Genomic DNA, 19667 nt, shown 5'->3' on the forward strand with positions numbered 1-19667 from the left:
AGAGAGAGAGAGGGGAAAGACAAAGACAGAGGGGAAAGACAGAGAGAGAGAGAGGGGAAAGACAGAGAGAGAGAGGGAAAGACAGAGAGAGAGAGGGAAGACAGAGAGAGGGAAAGAGAGAGAGAGAGAGGGAAAGAAGAGACAGAGAGAGAGAGAAAGACAGAGAGAGAAAGACAGAGAGGGAAAGACAGAGAGAGAGAAAGACAGGGGAAAGACAGAGAGAGAGAGGGAAAGACAGAGAGAGAGAGGGGGAAAGACAGAGAGAGAGAGAGAGAGGAGAAAGACAGAGAGAGGGGAAAGACAGAGAGAGGGAAAGACAGAGAGAGGGAAAGACAGAGAGAGAGAGACAGAGAGAGAGAGAGAGGGAAAGACAGAGAGAGAGGGAAAGACAGAGAGAGAGAGGAGAGAGAGAGAAGAGAGAGGGGAAAGACAGAGAGAGAGGAAAGACAGAGAGAGAGAGAGAGAGAGAGAGGGAAAGACAGAGAGAGAGAGGGGAAAGACAGAGAGAGAGAGAGAGACAGAGAGAGAGAGAGGGAAAGACAGAGAGGGAGGGGAAAGACAGAGAGAGAGAGAGAGAGAGAGAGAGAAAGACAGAGAGAGGGGAAAGACAGAGAGAGAGAGAGAGAGAGAAAGACAGAGAGAGAGAGAGGGAAAAGACAGAGAGAGAGAGAGAGAGAAAGACAGACAGAGAGGGAAAGACAGAGAGAGAGAGAGAGAGAGGGAAAGACAGAGAGAGAGAGGGGAAAGACAGAGAGAGGGAAAGACAGAGAGAGAGAAAGACAGAGAGAGGGAAAGACAGAGAGACAGAGAGAGAGAGGGGAAAGACAGAGAGAGAGGGAAAGACAGAGAGAGAGAGAGGGGGAAAGACAGAGAGAGAGAGAGGAGAGAGAGAGAGAGAGAGAGAGAGAGAGAGAGGGTGGGGAAGACAGAGAGAGAGGGGAAAGAGAGAGAGAGAGAGGGAAAGACAGAGAGAGAGAGGGGGTAAAGACAGAGAGAGAGAGAGGGGAAAGACAGAGAGAGAGGGGAAAGACAGAGAGAGAGGGGAAAGACAGAGAGAGAGAGAGGAGAAAGACAAGAGAGAGAGAGAGAGAGAGAGGGGAAAGACAGAGAGAGAGAGGGAAAAAGACAGAGAGAGAGGGGAAAGACAGAGAGAGAGGGGAAAGACAGAGAGAGGGAAAGACAGAGAGAGAGAGGGGAAAGACAGAGAGAGAGGGAAAGAAAGAGAGAGAGAAAGACAGAGAGAGGGAAAGACAGAGAGAGAGAGGAAAGACAGAGAGAGAGGGAAAGACAGAGAGAGAGAGGGGAAAGACAGAGAGAGAGAGGGAAAGACAGAGAGAGAGAGGGAAAGACAGAGAGAGAGAGAGAGAGGGGAAAGACAGAGAGAGAGAGGGGAAAGACAGAGAGAGAGAGAGAAAGACAGAGAGAGAGAGAGGGGAAAGACAGAGAGAGAGAGAGGGGAAAGACAGAGAGAGGGAAAGACAGAGAGAGAGGGGGAAAGACAGAGAGAGAGAGGGAAAGACAGAGAGAGGGAAAGACAGAGAGAGAGAGGGGAAAGACAGAGAGAGGAGGGGACAGAGAGAGAGAGGGGAAAGAGAGAGAGAGAGGGGACAGAGAGAGAGGGGAAAGACAGAGAGAGGGAAAGAGAGAGAGAGAGAGGTGGGGAAAGAGAGAGAGAGGGGAAAGACAGAGAGAGAGGGGAAAGACAGAGAGAGAGAGAGGGAAAGAGAGAGAGAAGAAGAGAGAGAGAGGGGAAAGACAGAGGACAGACAGAGAGAGAGAGGGGAAAGACAGAGAGAGAGAGGAAAGACAGAGAGAGAGAGAGGGGGAAAGACAGAGAGAGAGGGGAAAGACAGAGAGAGAGGGGGAAAGACAGAGAGAGGGAAAGAGAGAGAGAGAGGGGGAAAGACAGAGAGAGAGAGAGGGGAAAGACAGAGAGAGAGAGAAAGAGAGAGAGAGAGGGAAAGACAGAGAGAGGGGAAAGACAGAGAGAGAGAGGGGAAAGACAGAGAGAGAGGGGAAAGACAGAGAGAGAGGGGAAAGACAGAGAGAGAGAGGGAAAGACAGAGAGAGAGAGGGGAAAGACAGAGAGAGAGGAAAGACAGAGAGAGGGAGAAAGACAGAGAGAGAGAGAGGGGACAAGAGAGAGAGAGAGAGGGGAAAGACGAGAGAGAGAGGGGAAAGACAGAGAGAGAGAGAGGGGAAAGACAGAGAGAGAGGGGAAAGACAGAGAGAGGGGAAAGAGAGAGAGAAAGGGGAAAGACAGAGACAGAGAGGGCGGAAAGACAGAGAGAGAGAGGGGAGAGAGAGAGAGAGGGGAAAGACAGAGAGAGGGGAAAGACAGAGAGAAAGGGGAAAGACAGAGAGAGAGAGAGACAGAGAGAGGGGAAAGAGAGAGAGGGAAAGACAGAGAGAGAGAGAGAGAAGAGAGAGAGAGAGAGGGGAAAGACAGAGAGAGGGGAAAGACAGAGAGAGAGAGAGAGGGGAAAGACAGAGAGAGGGGAAAGACAGAGAGAGAGGGGAAAGACAGAGAGAGAGGGGAAAGACAGAGAGAGAGAGAGAGAGAGAGAGAAGACAGAGAGAGGGGAAAGACAGAGAGAGAGAGAGGGAGAGAGAGAAAGACAGAGAGGGGAAAGACAGAGAGAGAAAGAGAGAGGGGAAAGACAGAGAGAGAAAGGGGAAAGACAGAGAGAGAGAGAGAGAGGGGAAAGACAGAGAGGGGAAAGACAGAGTGAGAGGGAAAGAGAGAGAGAGAGAGGGGAAAGACAGAGAGAGAGAGAGGGAAAGACAGAGAGAGGGGAAAGACAGAGAGAGAGGGGGAAAGACAGAGAGAGAGGGGAAAGACAGAGAGAGAAAGGGGAAAGACAGAGAGAGAGAGAGACAGAGAGAGAGGGGAAAGAAGAGAGAGAGGGGGGGGAAAGACAGAGAGAGAGAGGGGGAAAGACAGAGAGAGAGAGAAAGTAGAGAGAGAGAGAGAGAGAGAGAGAGAGGGAAAGACAGAGAGAGAGGGGAAAGACAAAGAGAGAGAGAGGGGAAAGACAGAGAGAGAGAGAGGGGAGAAGAGAGAGAGAGAGGGGGAAAGACAGAGAGAGGGGAAAGACAGAGAGAGAGGGGGAAAGACAGAGAGAGAGGGGAAAGAGAGAGAGAGAGAGGGGAAAGACAGAGACAGAGAGGGGGAAAGACAGAGAGAGAGAGAGAGAGAGAGAGAGAGAGAGAGAGAGAGAGAGAGAGGGAAAAAAGACAGAGAGAGAGGGGTAAAGACAGAGAGAGAGGGGGAAAGAGAGAGAGAGGGGGAAAGACCGAGAGAGAGGGGGAAAGACTGAGAGAGAGGGGAAAGACAGAGAGAGAGGGAAAGAGAGAGAGAGAGGGAAAGACAGAGAGAGAGAGGGGAAAGACAGAGAGAGAGAGAGGGGGAAGGACAGAGAGAGAGAGGGGAAAGACAGAGAGAGAGAGGGAAAGACAGAGAGAGAGAGAGAGAGAGAGGGAAAGAGACAGAGAGGGGAAAGACAGAGAGAGAGAGAGAGAGAGAGGGAAAAAGACAGAGAGAGAAAGAGGGGAAAGACAGAGAGAGAGAGAGAGACAGAGAGAGAGGAAAGACAGAGAGAAGAGAGAGACAGAGAGAGAGGGGAAAGACAGAGAGAGGGGGTAAAGACAGAGAGAGAGAGGGGGAAAGACAGAGAGAGAGAGGGGGAGAGAGAGAGAGAGAGAGGGGAAAGACAGAGAGAGAGCAAGAGAGAGAGAGAGAGGGGGAAAGACAGAGAGAGAGAGGGAAATACAAAGAGAGAGAGGGGGAAAGACAGAGAGAGAGAGAGAGGGGAAAGACAGAGAGAGAGAGGGGAAAGACAGAGAGAGAGGGGGAAAGACAGAGAGAGAGAGGGAAAGAAAGAGAGAGAGAGGGGAAAGACAGAGAGAGAGAGGGGAAAGACAGAGAGAGAGAGGGAAAGACAGAGAGAGAGAGAGGGAAAAAGAGAGAGAGAGAGGGAAAGACAGAGAGAGAGAGAGGGGAAAGACAGAGAGAGAGAGGGAAAGAAGAGAGAGAGAGAGGGAAAGACAGAGAGAGAGAGAGGGAAAGACAGAGAGAGAGAGGGGGGAAAGAGAGAGAGAGAGAGAGGGGAAATACAGAGAGAGAGAGAGGGGAAAGACAGAGAGAGAGAGGGGAAAGACAGAGAGAGAGAGAGAGAGAGAGACAGAGAGAGAGAGAGAGAGAGGGGAAAGACAGAGAGAGGGGGAGAGAGAGAGAGAGAGAGGGGAAAGACAGAGAGAGAGAAAGGGGAAAGACAGAGAGAGAGAGAGAGAGAGAGAGAGTGGAAAGACAGAGAGGGGGAAAGACAGAGAGAGAGGGAGAGAGAGAGAGAGAGAGAGAGGGAAAGGCCAGAGACAGAGAGAGACAGAGAGAGAGAGGGGAAAGACAGAGAGAGAGAGAGGGGAAAGACAGAGAGAGAGGGGAAAGACAGAGAGAGAGGGGGGAGAGAGAGAGAGAGAGAGAGGGGAAAGACAGAGAGAGAGAGGGGGAAAGACAGAGAGAGAGAGAGGGGAAAGACAGAGAGAGAGAGGGGAACAGAGAGAGAGAGAGAGAGAGAGAGAGAGAGAGAAAGACAGAGAGAGAGAGAGAGAGAGAGAGGGGAAAGACAGAGAGAGAGAGGGGGAAAGAGAGAGAGAGAGGGGAAAGACAGAGAGAGAGAGGGGGAAAGACAGAGAGAGAGGGGGAAAGACAGAGAGAGAGAGGGGAAAGACAGAGAGAGAGAGAGAGAGAGAGAGAGAGAGAGAGAGAGAGAGAGAGGGGGTAAAGACAGAGAGAGAGAGAGGAAAGAGAGAGAGAGAGGGGGAAATACAGAGAGAGAGAGGGGGAAAGACAGAGAGAGAGAGGGGAAAGGACGAGAGAGAGAAAGGGGAAAGACAGAGAGAGAGAGAGAGAGAGAGAGAGAGGAAAGACAGAGAGGGGGTAAAGACAGAGAGAGAGAGGGGGTAGAGAGAGAGAGAGAGAGGGGAAAGGCCGAGAGAGAGAGAGAGACAGAGAGAGAGGGGAAAGACAGAGAGACAGAGAGAGAGGGGAAAGACAGAGAGAGGGGGTAAAGACAGAGAGAGAGGGGGAAAGAGAGAGAGAGAGAGGGGGAAATACAGAGAGAGAGAGGGGGAAAGACAGAGAGAGAGGGGAAAGACAGAGAGAGAGAGGGGAAAGACAGACAGAGAGAGAGAGAGAGAGAGAGAGAGAGACAGAGAGAGAGACAGAGAGAGAGAGGGGAAAGACAGAGAGAGAGCGAGAGAGAGAGAGAGAGAGGGGAAGACAGAGAGAGAGGGGAAATACAAAGAGAGAGAGGGGTAAAGACAGAGAGAGAGAGAGAGGGGAAATACAGAGAGAGAGAGGGGGTAAAGACAGAGAGAGAGAGAGGGGGTAAAGACAGAGAGAGAGAGAGAGAGAGAGAGAGAGAGAGAGGGGAAAGACAGAGAGAGAGGGGAAAGACAGAGAGAGAGAGGGAAAGACAGAGAGAGAGAGGGGAAAGACAGAGAGAGAGAGGGGAAAGACAGAGAGAGAGAGAGGGGAAAGGCGGAGAGAGAGAGGGGAAAGGCAGAGAGAGAGAGGGGAAAGGCAGAGAGAGAGAGGGGAAAGGCAGAGAGAGAGAGGGGAAAGACAGAGAGAGAGAGAGGGGAAAGACAGAGAGAGAGAGGGGAAAGACAGCGAGAGAGAGGGGAAAGACAGAGAGAGAGAGAGAGGGGAAAGACAGAGAGAGAGAGAGAGGGGAAAGACTGAGGGAAAGGGCAAGACTGAGGGAAAGGGCAAGACAGAGACACTAAGGGTGATAATAGAAAAAAGAGGGGGAGATGGCGGGTGTTCAGCTGGAGGTCCTGTCCTCTCACAGTCAGCATCGTTCTGTCCTCTTCCTCTAAACATAGCAGGACAGCAGATCCAACAGTGTTTCCTGTCATATACAATATAGTCTCCATGCACCACTAGCCTCGCTCACAGCCCTAATAGTGCTCTTTTATTGTCCTGCTCAGACTGTCAGTGACTCACCACACCACCACTGTGTGTATCCACAATGTAGTGTGTGTGTGTGTGTGTGTGTGTGTGTGTGTGTGTGTAGCCGTGGCTAAGAGGAAGCCCATAGAGAGGGTAAAGGTCACCAGTCTAGTCTCAGATCTACTGGGACTAAGTCTTGGTTGACATTTCACTGTATTGAATGAGATGTCTTTTTTAAAGGTCCGTCTCTTTTAAGGCTAGAGCGTCATTGTCTCTTAGGTGTATGTCTATTACCTACAAGTATATAAAATCCCATATCTTTGATATAAATATCCTCTTTGGTGACTAAGATGGGCCAAAGGTCAACTGGGTTGTTGGAATGAATTAGGCCAGTGTGAAAAGACATGGGAGAACTGCCTTACTGGGTTTAGCAGTCAACCGATCAAACCATGTTTTAGAATAATTTATCTTGGCATATCAGTTGTATAATGACCTACTTTAAGTTTCAAGTTTTAATGTCACGTGCACATGTACAGTGAAATGCCTTTCTTGCAAGCTCTAAACCCAACAATGCAGTAATCAAAGAGAAGTTGGGTCAGAGCTTGCAAAGCTCCAGAACGGCACAATGTGTTATTTTGACCATATTATTATATTTCTAGTATGGAAGGTACATTCATTTTGCCAATTTACTGGACCTATTATATCTGATGAAGCGAGCAGCCTAAAAAACATATCTTGTTTTGTCTTGCAGGTGTAGCAGCACAGTTGCAGTGGCCCTCTGATAAATGTCCACCTGCGCTGAAGTTTTTATGGGTCTTTCTCTTCAGCCAAAGGTGAGTCCATCCCCATTTCCTAAGTGCCCTGAATTAGGCCTAACCAGTAGATTTATATCACAGGCTGTAGTGTCTGGTCTGATTGCACAGCTGTTCTATGGATACTTCTAAACATGGTACCGTATCCCTGTATAGTGCACTACTTTTGACAGCCCTGATCAAAAGTAGTGCACTACATAGGGAATAGGGCGCTATTTGAGATGCAGCCCATGTCTTAGGGTTTAGCGTGCCCTCTCATTCCCTTTCCAATTATATCAGATGGAAAAACAGACTGGTCTTCTTATACTCTACTGATCTATTAATATAGCGTGAAAAGTGAAAGTGTTATAAAAAGTACAGTGTCAATATGATATCCTGATTTAATGAATGTTGTTTTCTAAACATGGTTTAACAGATAGAATAGATCAGAGTGGAACGGCTTGGAAATAGAACAGCATTTAAAACGCAACAACAATAAATATTTCCCTCACAGAATTAGATTAGCTAAAGTGAATCACCGGTGGGCCAAGATGCATGGGTCTGTGTTAGAGCATACTCTGAAAATCAATAGATATCAAAAATCAATCCACTCGGAACGGTAATTTACAATGATTAAAACATTTCAACCTTACATTCTGAAATATAATAGGGTTGATCAAGCTCCCCTGAATAGCCTTCAACATTTTCAAGCCTGGGTTTAAGTGTGCCTATTCACTAATGAATGCAATGTGGAACAAGCCTTTTCACTTTATCAGGCACCAATGAGCCTCTGCTAATCTGTTAAACAATCATGAGTAAATTCTGTAAACCCATCTAATGTAGGTCGAGGCTAATAACAATCATCACTGACCCAGTAGCAATCAGGACACATCCTTTATCTGCATGTTATGTCCCTGGTCTTTATTATTGTCTGTGACAGTTTGACTTTAGTTTTTGTTGTTCCTTCTATTTCTCAGTGGTGATGTCCCTGGTCTGAATGAAATAGAACAGTTCTGTTGCCACCTGACTAACATGTTGTAGCCTTGATGTTGGTTGCCTAGGAGCTCTCGCTCTTCCACAGTCGAGTCTCTTTAGCCGTTGATTTACCGGTACACTGAGTCTAGATGTTGTCAAGTAATTAAAGTGAATCTTGAGTCTGGCTGCTCAAAGTGGTCAGTTGTGGCTTTTTGGCATGGGAGAGGCTATAAGGACACTGCTGACCTCCAAAACAACTAACCAAAATCTTACACTGACCCTTACCTTAACTCTAACCATAACCTAATTTTAACCAAGTCTGAAATGAAATATCAGCTTGCAGGTCAGGAGTATAGGCTTTTCAGCTGGCATGGACTGAATGGCAAAAGTGTATGAAAGGTAACCAGAGAGGACACAGCTGACTTTGTTTATTCTGACGTATCTTTTTGTCAAGCTAGAGATGGAATAGCTGACTGTCCTGGCTGGATGTTTCACACCATACTGATGGAGGGAGGTAGTCCATCACTTGAACAGAATCTCGTATCTCTCCCAGGAGTTATGGCCTAGCACTGGATGAGCATATCAGCATCGGGGCTCGGGGCTTGCTTGGTGCCGGAGGAGAGAGATGTAAAGACTGTTCTGCTCTGCAAGAGATTTTAAAAGTGCTCCTCTCTCCGCCTTCACAAATGACAAGATGGCCAGACTCTGACATCTTGTTAGTGAGAGTATTGGTCCTCGATCCGAGATACAGACTGTGTCCCAAATGACATCCTGTTCCCTATCAGAGTATCTCTACTATATTATAGTGCACTACTTTTGATGGCCCTCATCAAAAGTAGTGCACTATATGGGAATAGGGTGCTATTTGCGATGCATCCCATGTCTTTGGGTTTAGCGTGCTCTCACATTACTTTTCCAATTATATCAGATGGAAAAACAGACTGGTTTTCTTATACTGTACTGATCTAAAAATATAGCTAAGTGGAAAGAGGAACAATTGGTACAGTCTGATTTCCACCAGACACTGGGAGACGAATTCACCTTTCAGCAGGACAATCACGGAAAACACAAGGCCAAATATACACTGGAGTTGCTTACCAAGACCACATGGAATGTGAATGTGGCCTAGTTACAGTTTTGACCTAAATCAGCTTGAAACTCTATGGCAGACTTTAAAATTCTGTCTAGCAATGATCAACAACTAACTTGACAGAGCTTGAAGAATAAAAAAATATATTGGGCAAATATTGTACAATCCAGGTATGGAAATCTCTTCAAGACTTACCCAGAAAGGCTCACAGTTGTAGTCGCTGCCAAAGGGTATTTTAACATGTATTGATTCAGGGGGTTGAATACTTATCTAATCAAGATACAGTGCCTTGCAAAAGTATTCACCCCCCTTGGAATATTTCCTATTTTGTTGCATTACAACCTGTAATTTACATTTTTATTTGGATTTCATGTAATGGACATACACAAAATAGTCCAAATTTGTGAAGTGAAATTTAAAAAATAAAACACAGGAAATTAAGTCCACCTGTGTGCAATCTAAGTGTCACATGATCTGTCACATGAACTCAGTAGATATACACCTGTTCTGAAAGGCCCCTGAGTCTGCAACACCACTAAGCAAGGAGCACCACCAAGCAAGCAGCACCATGAAGATCAAGGAGCTTTCCAAACAGGTCAGGGACAAAGTTGTGGAGAGGTACAGATCAGGGTTAGGTTATAAAAAAATATCCGAAACTTTTAACATCCCACGGAGCACCATTAAATCCATTATTAAAAAATGGAAAGAATATGGCACCACAACAAACCTGCCAAGAGAGGGTCGCCCACCAAAACTCACAGACCAGGCAAGGAGGGCATTAATCAGAGGCAACAAAGAGACCAAAGAGAACCTTGAAGGAGCTGCAAAGCTCCACGGTGGAGATTGGAGTATCTGTCCATAGGACCACTAAGCCATACACTCCACAGAGTTTGGCTTTACGGAAGAGTGTCCAGAAAAAAATCCATTGCTTAAAGAAAGATAAAAGCAAACACGTTTGGTGTTCGTCAAAAGGCTGTGGGAGACTCCCCAAACAAATGGAAGAAGGTACTCTGGTTAGATGAGACTAAAATTAAGCTTTTTAGCCATCAAGAAAATGCTATGTTTGGCGCAAATCCAACACCTTTCATCACCCCGAAATAACCATCCCTGGAGCAGTTTTGCCTTGAAGAATGGGCAAAAATCCCAGTGGCTAGATGTGCCATGCTTATAGAGACATACCCCAAGAGACTTGCAGCTGTAATTGCTGAAAAAGGTGTCTCTACAAAGTATTGACTTAGGGGTGAATAGTTATGCACGCTCAAGTTTAAATTTTTTGGGGTATTATTTCTTGTTTGTTTCACAAAAAAATATAAGTTGCATCTTTAAAGTGGTAGGCATGTTGTGCAAATCAAATTTACATTTACATTTACATTTAAGTCATTTAGCAGACGCTCTTATCCAGAGCGACTTACAAATTGGTGCATTCACCTTATGACATCCAGTGGAACAGCCACTTTACAATAGTGCATCTAAATCTTTTAAGGGGGGGTGAGAAGGATTACTTTATCCTATCCTAGGTATTCCTTAAAGAGGTGGGGTTTCAGGTGTCTCCGGAAGGTGGTGATTGACTCCGCTGTCCTGGCGTCGTGAGGGAGTTTGTTCCACCATTGGGGGGCCAGAGCAGCGAACAGTTTTGACTGGGCTGAGCGGGAACTGTACTTCCTCAGTGGTAGGGAGGCGAGCAGGCCAGAGGTGGATGAACGCAGTGCCCTTGTTTGGGTGTAGGGCCTGATCAGAGCCTGGAGGTACTGAGGTGCCGTTCCCCTCACAGCTCCGTAGGCAAGCACCATGGTCTTGTAGCGGATGCGAGCTTCAACTGGAAGCCAGTGGAGAGAGCGGAGGAGCGGGGTGACGTGAGAGAACTTGGGAAGGTTGAACACCAGACGGGCTGCGGCGTTCTGAATGAGTTGTAGGGGTTTAATGGCACAGGCAGGGAGCCCAGCCAACAGCGAGTTGCAGTAATCCAGACAGGAGATGACAAGTGCCTGGATTAGGACCTGTGCCGCTTCCTGTGTGAGGCAGGGTCGTACTCTGCAGATGTTGTAGAGCATGAACCTACAGGAACGGGCCACCGCCTTGATGTTATTTGAGAACGACAGGGTGTTGTCCAGGATCACGCCAAGGTTCTTAGCGCTCTGGGAGGAGGACACAGTGGAGTTGTCAACCATGATGGCGAGATCATGGAACGGGCAGTCCTTCCCCGGGAGGAAGAGCAGCGCCGTCTTGCCGAGGTTCAGCTTGAGGTGGTGATCCGTCATCCACACTGATATTTCTGCCAGACATGCAGAGATGCGATTCGCCACCTGGTCATCAGAAGGGGGAAAGGAGAAGATTAATTGTGTGTCGTCTGCATAGCAATGATAGGAGAGACCATGTGAGGTTATGACAGAGCCAAGTGACTTGGTGTATAGCGAGAATAGGAGAGGGCCTAGAACAGAGCCCTGGGGGACACCAGTGGTGAGAGCACGTGGTGAGGAGACAGATTCTCGCCACGCCACCTGGTAGGAGCGACCTGTCAGGTAGGACGCAATCCAAGCGTGGGCCGCGCCGGAGATGCCCAACTCGGAGAGGGTGGAGAGGAGGATCTGATGGTTCACAGTATCGAAGGCAGCCGATAGGTCTAGAAGGATGAGAGCAGAGGAGAGAGAGTTAGCTTTAGCAGTGCGGAGCGCCTCCGTGATACAGAGAAGAGCAGTCTCAGTTGAATGACTAGTCTTGAAACCTGACTGATTTGGATCAAGAAGGTCATTCTGAGAGAGATAGCGGGAGAGCTGGCCAAGGACGGCACGTTCAAGAGTTTTGGAGAGAAAAGAAAGAAGGGATACTGGTCTGTAGTTGTTGACATCGGAGGGATCGAGTGTAGGTTTTTTCAGAAGGGGTGCAACTCTCGCTCTCTTGAAGACGGAAGGGACGTAGCCAGCGGTCAGGGATGAGTTGATGAGCGAGGTGAGGTAAGGGAGAAGGTCTCCGGAAATGGTCTGGAGAAGAGAGGAGGGATAGGGTCAAGCGGGCAGGTTGTTGGGCGGCCGGCCGTCACAAGACGCGAGATTTCATCTGGAGAGAGAGGGGAGAAAGAGGTCAGAGCACAGGGTAGGGCAGTGTGAGCAGAACCAGCGGTGTCGTTTGACTTAGCAAACGAGGATCGGATGTCGTCGACCTTCTTTTCAAAATGGTTGACGAAGTCATCTGCAGAGAGGGAGGAGGGGGGAGGGGGAGGAGGATTCAGGAGGGAGGAGAAGGTGGCAAAGAGCTTCCTAGGGTTAGAGGCAGATGCTTGGAATTTAGAGTGGTAGAAAGTGGCTTTAGCAGCAGAGACAGAAGAGGAAAATGTAGAGAGGAGGGAGTGAAAGGATGCCAGGTCCGCAGGGAGGCGGAGTTTTCCTCCATTTCCGCTCGGCTGCCCGGAGCCCTGTTCTGTGAGCTCGCAATGAGTCGTCGAGCCACGGCGCGGGAGGGGAGGACCGAGCCGGCCTGGAGGATAGGGGACATAGAGAGTCAAAGGATGCAGAAAGGGAGGAGAGGAGGGTTGAGGAGGCAGAATCAGGAGATAGGTTGGAGAAGGTTTGAGCAGAGGGAAGAGATGATAGGATGGAAGAGGAGAGAGTAGCGGGGGAGAGAGAGCGAAGGTTGGGACGGCGCGATACCATCCGAGTAGGGGCAGTGTGGGAAGTGTTGGATGAGAGCGAGAGGGAAAAGGATACAAGGTAGTGGTCGGAGACTTGGAGGGGAGTTGCAATGAGGTTAGTGGAAGAACAGCATCTAGTAAAGATGAGGTCGAGCGTATTGCCTGCCTTGTGAGTAGGGGGAAGGTGAGAGGGTGAGGTCAAAAGAGGAGAGGAGTGGAAAGAAGGAGGCAGAGAGGAATGAGTCAGAGGTAGACGTGGGGGAGGTTAAAGTCGCCCAGAACTGTGAGAGGTGAGCCGTCCTCAGGAAAGGAGCTTATCAAGGCATCAAGCTCATTGATGAACTCTCGAGGGAACCTGGAGGGCGATAAATGATAAGGATGTTAAGCTTGAAAGGGCTGGTAACTGTGACAGCATGGAATTCAAAGGAGGCGATAGACAGATGGGTAAGGGGAGAAAGAGAGAATGACCACTTGGGAGAGATGAGGATCCCGGTGCCACCACCCGCTGACCAGAAGCTCTCGGGGTGTGCGAGAACACGTGGGCGGACGAAGAGAGAGCAGTAGGAGTAGCAGTGTTATCTGTGGTGATCCATGTTTCCGTCAGTGCCAAGAAGTCGAGGGACTGGAGGGAGGCATAGGCTGAGATGAACTCTGCCTTGTTGGCCGCAGATCGGCAGTTCCAGAGGCTACCGGAGACCTGGAACTCCACGTGGGTCGTGCGCGCTGGGACCACCAGATTAGGGTGGCCGCGGCCACGCGGTGTGGAGCGTTTGTATGGTCTGTGCAGAGAGGAGAGAACAGGGATAGACAGACACATAGTTGACAGGCTACAGAAGAGGCTACGCTAATGCAAAGGAGATTGGAATGACAAGTGGACTACACGTCTCGAATGTTCAGAAAGTTAAGCTTACGTAGCAAGAATCTTATTGACTAAAATGATACAGTACTGCTGAAGTAGGCTAGTTGGCAGTGGCTGCGTTGTTGACTTTGTAGGCTAGCTGGCAGTGGCTGCGTTGTTGACACTACACTAATCAAGTCGTTCCGTTGAGTGTAATAGTTTCTACAGTGCTGCTATTCGGGGGCTAGCTGGCTAGCTAGCAGTGTTGATTACGTTACGTTGCGTTAAAAGAACGACAATAGCTGGCTAGCTAACCTAGAAAATCGCTCTAGACTACACAATTATCTTTGATACAAAGACGGCTATGTAGCTAGCTATGTAGCTAGCTATGATCAAACAAATAAAACCGTTGTACTGTAATGAAATGAAAATGAAAATGTGATACTACCTGTGGAGCGAAGCGGAATGCGACCGGGTTGTTGAGTGCGGAAGTTCTATTCGGTAGACGATACAAACCACCCAAAAAGCAATTTTAATTCCAGGTTGTAAGGCAACAAAATGTGATAAATTCCAAGGGGGGTGAATACTTTCTCAAGCCACTGTATGTGACCGACCGGCTTGTTTCGGTCTTATGCAGCAAAATTTGAAATTGTGTTGTTTACATTGGATAAAAGTAGAGACTCAGGGCTAGAAAATGGTATATCATACACTACATTTGAGGAACAATGGGAAGGTAATTTTTCTTAGAAAATTTATAAACTTGTAACCTCACTTTTGAGAAAATGTCCCTTTAATATTTTGGTACACCTACTGGAGAGCTCTTCTTTGTCTACACCCATTCAGTATCATTCACAACCTCTAAAGCCTTAGCCCCACCCATCTCTTAATTCACATGTGAGGCCATGTACTAAGCAACCAAAGATTTCAGGACTTTAGGCTGGTTTATACTACGGGTGTGTTCGTAAATTTTATCTGGAGTGCCAGAGTGTGCTCAGAGTGCGTTCTGGGTGTTCTTAAACTCAGAGCGTTGTCAGATTGTCCGTTTGTAAATTATGAGAGTTTCGCTCGCGGAGCATTCAGAACGCACACTGGACGAGGAATAGGTTTGATCTGAGCATTCTGACTTAACAGCAGTCAAGCACCCAAGTTAACTGGCTAATGTTGGCTAGCTTGCTAGCTACTTCCAGACACAAATGAGAAAACATCTCACTCTGACCATTTTACTAGCCCTAGCAGATCTGGTCAGGCTGTTTTATGTTATCCAGAGCGTTGGTGACTGCAACTGTGCCGCTTGCAGCAATTTAATTGTGCTTTTTTGCCAACGTTTACTGACACCGGCCATATTCAACGGGTGTTGAAAGTTCAGAAATTTGTCAGTTATTCTGCGCTCTTGCACACTCAGACGAGAGCCAGAGCAAATTTACCAGCTACGTCTATTGTCAGTTGTCGCAGTGACCTCATGAACATTCTATTAAATGGTTACTTGCATAGTGGAGTCTTTTGTTAGACATGTAACTAGCTAGCTAAACAATGAACCATAATCCCAACTCATAACGTTACTACCCTGCATGAATCTGCAGGTAGCTAACCAACCAGGTTCAATGTTAGCAAGCTAACATTAGGCTATAACTATCAATGCAAATGGCTCTGAGATACAAATAATATAACTACACGGATCATACACGTAATGTGAGCTAGCGAGCCAGCCAGCTAACGTTAGCTAGCTAGCTAACAGTACACTTTAACTTGAAATGAAAATTACTTTCTGACAAAATTTGAAATGTGTAATATCTGAAAATGTAGCTAGCTAGACTATCTTACCTGTATACATGGATGGACGCTTCTCTCTCAATCAATTTAAATTGATTTTTTTGGGCGATTTCATGTAATGGACATACACATAATAGTCCAAATTGGTGAAGTGAAATGAAGAAAACAGCTTGTTTAAAAAAAAATTTAAACACGGAAATGTGGTGCGTGCATATGTATTCACCCCCTTTGCTATGAAGCCCCTAAATACAATCTGGTGCAACCAATTACCTTCAGAAGTCACATAATTAGTTAAATAAAGTCCACCTGTGTGCAATTTAAGTGTCACATTATCTGTCACATGATCTCAGTAGATGTACACACGTTCTGAAAGGCCCCAGTCTGCAACACCACTAAGCAAAGGGTTTGGTGTTCGCCAAAAGGCATGTGGGAGACTCCCCAAACATATGGAAGAAGGTACTCTGGTCAGATGAGACAAAAATGTTGCTTTTTGGCCATCAAGGAAAACACTGTGTCTTGGGCAAACCCAACACCTCTCATCACCCCGAGAATGCCATCGCCACAGTGAAGCATGGTGGTGGCACCATCATGCTGTGGGATGTTTTTTATCGGCAGGGACTGGGAAATTGGTCAGAATTGAAGGAATGATGCATGGTAATAAATACAGGGAAATTCTTGAGGGAAACCTGTTTCATTCTTCAAGAGATTTGAGACTGGGACGGAGGTTCACCTTCCAGCAGGACAATGACCTTAAGCATACTGCTAAAGCAACACTCAAGTGTTTTAAGGGGAAACAGTTAAATGTCTTGGAATGGCTTAGTCAAAGCCCAGACCTCAATCCAATTGAAAATCTGTGGTATGACTTAAATATTGCTGTACACCAGCAGAACCCATCCAACTTGAAGGAGCTGGAGCAGTTTTGCCTTGAAGAATGGGAAAAAATCCCAGTGGCTAGATGTACCAAGCTTATAGAGACATACCCCAAGAAACTTGCAGCTGGAATTGCTGAAAAGGGTGGCTCAAGTTTTCAGTTTTTTTTTTGTCTTTTCTTGTTTGTTTCACAATAAGAAATATATTGCATCTTCAAAGTGGTAGGCATGTTGTGTAAATCAAATGATACAACCCCCCCAAAAAATCAATTTTGATTCCAGGTTGTAAGGCAACTAAATAGGAAAAATGTGAAGGGGGTGAATAATTTCGCAAGCCACTGCATTTGAAATCAAAATGCAGAATTCTCTCCATCTCCTTAGCTATCAAATTCTAATTCAAAACTCAGTCCTCCAGAAAGTGGAGAGCAACACTTATGCTGTTCTACTAGGTGATATCTTTTTTGTATGTGTTAGAAAGGATAACCTACACATACTGACCAGCTCATGTTATAGACAGAAGCGTGCTACATGGCAGACCAATCAGAACTCCAGCCCACTCGTTATCACAGCCAATCATGGCTAGTGGGTGGATTGCTCTTTTTTTCTGCGGCTTAACCAACTACGCTCGTAATTTAAAATGTATTCAAATTTACAGTAGGTATACTAGTTTGTTATTAAGGAACATCCTTTATCTTCAGTGAATAGTGGGCGTTCTGGTTAAAAGTTTAGTAATATAAATGAATTATGCTTGAAAGAATGTATTCTTTATCATTGTCTGTGACAGTTTGACTTTAGTTGTTGTTGTGGGCTTTCTTCTATTTCTCAGTGGTGATGTCCCTGGTCTGAATGAAATAGAACAGTTCTGTTGCCACCTGACTAACATGTTGCAGCCTTGATGTTGGTTGCCTAGGAGCTCTGCACTAAGCTTGAACCTATTTATTGCAGGGTGCAATACTTTAGCCTATTTCTCGCTCTCGCTCTTCCACAGTCGAGTCTCTTTAGCCGTTGATTTACCGGTACACTGAGTCTAGATGTTGTCAAGTAATCAAAATTAATCTTGAGTCTGGCTGCTCAAAGTGGTCAGTTGTGGCTTTTTGGCATGGGAGAGGCTTTAAGGACACTGCTGACCTCCAAAACAATTAACCAAAATCTAAAACTGACCCTTTTTTAAATTTCTAACCTTTATTTAAGTAGGCAAGTCGGCTAAGAACAAATTATTATTTACAATGACCGCCTTACCTTAACCCTAACCATTTTAACCAATTATGAAATGATATATCGGCTTGCAGGTCAGGAGTATAGGCTTTTCAGCTGGCATGGACTGAATGGCAAAAGTGTATGAAAGGTAACCAGAGAGGACACAGCTGACTTTGTTTATTCTGACGTATCTTTTTGTCAAGCTAGAGATGGAATAGCTGACTGTCCTGGCTGGATGGTTCACACCATACTGATGGAGGGAGGTAGTCCATCACTTGAACAGAATCTCGTATCTCTCCCAGGAGTTATGGCCTAGCACTGGATGAGCATATCAGCATCGGGGCTCGGGGCTTGCTTGGTGCCGGAGGAGAGAGATGTAAAGACTGTTCTGCTCTGCAAGAGATTTTAAAAGTGCTCCTCTCTCCGCCTTCACAAATGACAAGATGGCCAGACTCTGACATCTTGTTAGTGAGAGTACTGTGTCCCAAATCACATCCTGTTCCCGATCAGAGTATCTCTACTATATTATAGTGCACTACTTTTGATGGCCCACATCAAAAGTAGTGCACTACATATTCCGTGTGCCACATACTGTAAACATACACATACATACACATACTGTAAACCCACCTGCAGTTTGTAACTAGTTTCCTCTCTGCTTCTCTATTCACATCAAGCTGCTACGTAGGTGGAGTTTTTATACTGAATAAAAATATAAATGCAACATATTCAAAGATTCTACTGAGTTACAGTTCATATAAGGAAATCAGTCAGTTGAAATAAACGAATTAGGCCCTAATCAATGGATTTCACATGACTGGGCAGGGGCACAGCCATGGGTGGGACTGGGAGGGCATAGGCCCACCCACTGGGGAGCCAGGCCCAGCCAATCAGAATTAGTTTTTCCCCACAAAAGGGCTTTATTAGAGACATAACACTCCTCAGCATTCCCCCTTCTTGGCAAAGGAAAAATGCTCACGAACAGGGATGTAAAACAAATTTGTGCACAACATTTGAGATACATTTTGTGTGTGTGGAACATTTCTGGGATCTTTTATTTCAGCTCATGAAACATGGGCCCAGCGCTTTAAATGTTGCTTTTACATTTTTGTTCAGTATATAATTAATCCCTTCCTCCTCCTGCCACCTTACAGTGCAGTGCGACCTCTGCCCATCTGAGTTCACTCCAAACACAAACATTGTTATTCTGCCATTTGAGCTGTGAATTACCAAGCCTGCGCTGCCACTGACCCCTCACAATGGATTATTTTTCCAGGATGCTGGGAGGTGTGAACAGTCATTTGTGGTGAGGTATTTTTCAACAGATTGACATTTAAGCAGGGTCAAGGCATCGCCGCTTTGTCAAGTCAATGGTTCCTGGAGAAACACTGCACTGTCTGCACTGCAACTCAACCTGGAGCACTGGGTGACCTTTCTATACACAATTCACTTGTTACCTAGCGCTGCATTTTATTTATGGAAGCAGCTGTTAGTCATTGTGAGAGACCTTGTTAAGAGGGGTTCTTTCTTCATATTGTATGTGGCTCCAGGCAGATATACATCATGTAATCTTACAGGCAGATATACATCATGTAATCTTACAGGCAGATGTACATCATGTAATCTTACAGGCAGATGTACATCATGTAATCTTACAGGCAGATATACATCATGTAATCTTACAGGCAGATATACATCATGTAATCTTACAGGCAGATATACATCATGTAATTTTACAGGCAGATATACATCATGTAATCTTACAGGCAGATGTACATCATGTAATCTTACAGGCAGATGTACATCATGTAATCTTACAGGCAGATGTACATCATGTAATCTTACAGGCAGATGTACATCATGTAATCTTACAGGCAGATGTACATCATGTAATCTTACAGGCAGATGTACATCATGTAATCTTACAGGCAGATGTACATCATGTAATCTTACAGGCAGATGTACATCATGTAATCTTACAGGCAGATGTACATCATGTAATCTTACAGGCAGATGTACATCATGTAATCTTACAGGCAGATTTTCTTTCCCTTTATGAATATCCAATATATGCAGGTGACCCTTTTAAGCAGTGCTACGCTCGCTGTTTAAAATACATAAATCTGCCACAGCTCACAGATACTTTTAAATCTCAACCTGAAGATAAGTTTAAGATTTGAGAGTTTGTAATTGGCCCTATGCTAATGATTAAGGGAGTTTTAACTGGTGTAGATAAGGGGTTAGATTTGAGAGTTTGTAATTGGCCCTATGCTAATGATTAAGGGAGTTTTAACTGGTGTAGATAAGGGGTTAGATTTGAGAGTTTGTAATTGGCCCTATGCTAATGATTAAGGGAGTTTTAACTGGTGTAGATAAGGGGTTAGATTTGAGAGTTTGTAATTGGCCCTATGCTAATGATTAAGGGAGTTTTAACTGGTGTAGATAAGGGGTTAGATTTGAGAGTTTGTAATTGGCCCTATGCTAATGATTAAGGGAGTTTTAACTGGTGTAGATAAGGGGTTAGATTTGACGGTCTGCAGTGCATTAGACTTTTAA

General features: G+C 46.1%; 1 protein-coding gene across 17 annotated transcripts in view; it reads left to right on the forward strand.

Moving 5' to 3' along the window:
- LOC115140228 (splicing regulator ARVCF-like) overlaps positions 1–19667 on the forward strand; it is a 367731-nt gene that overhangs the window by 86965 nt on the left and 261099 nt on the right. For all 17 annotated transcript variants that reach the window (XM_065026736.1, XM_065026742.1, XM_065026739.1 and 14 more), the window contains exon 2: positions 6708–6789. The gene's annotated coding sequence lies outside the window, so the exon portion shown is untranslated. The remainder of the gene's footprint in view (positions 1–6707; positions 6790–19667) is intronic.

The sequence above is a fragment of the Oncorhynchus nerka genome, linkage group LG13 (assembly GCF_034236695.1).
Source record: "Oncorhynchus nerka isolate Pitt River linkage group LG13, Oner_Uvic_2.0, whole genome shotgun sequence".
Lineage (NCBI taxonomy): Eukaryota > Metazoa > Chordata > Actinopteri > Salmoniformes > Salmonidae > Oncorhynchus > Oncorhynchus nerka.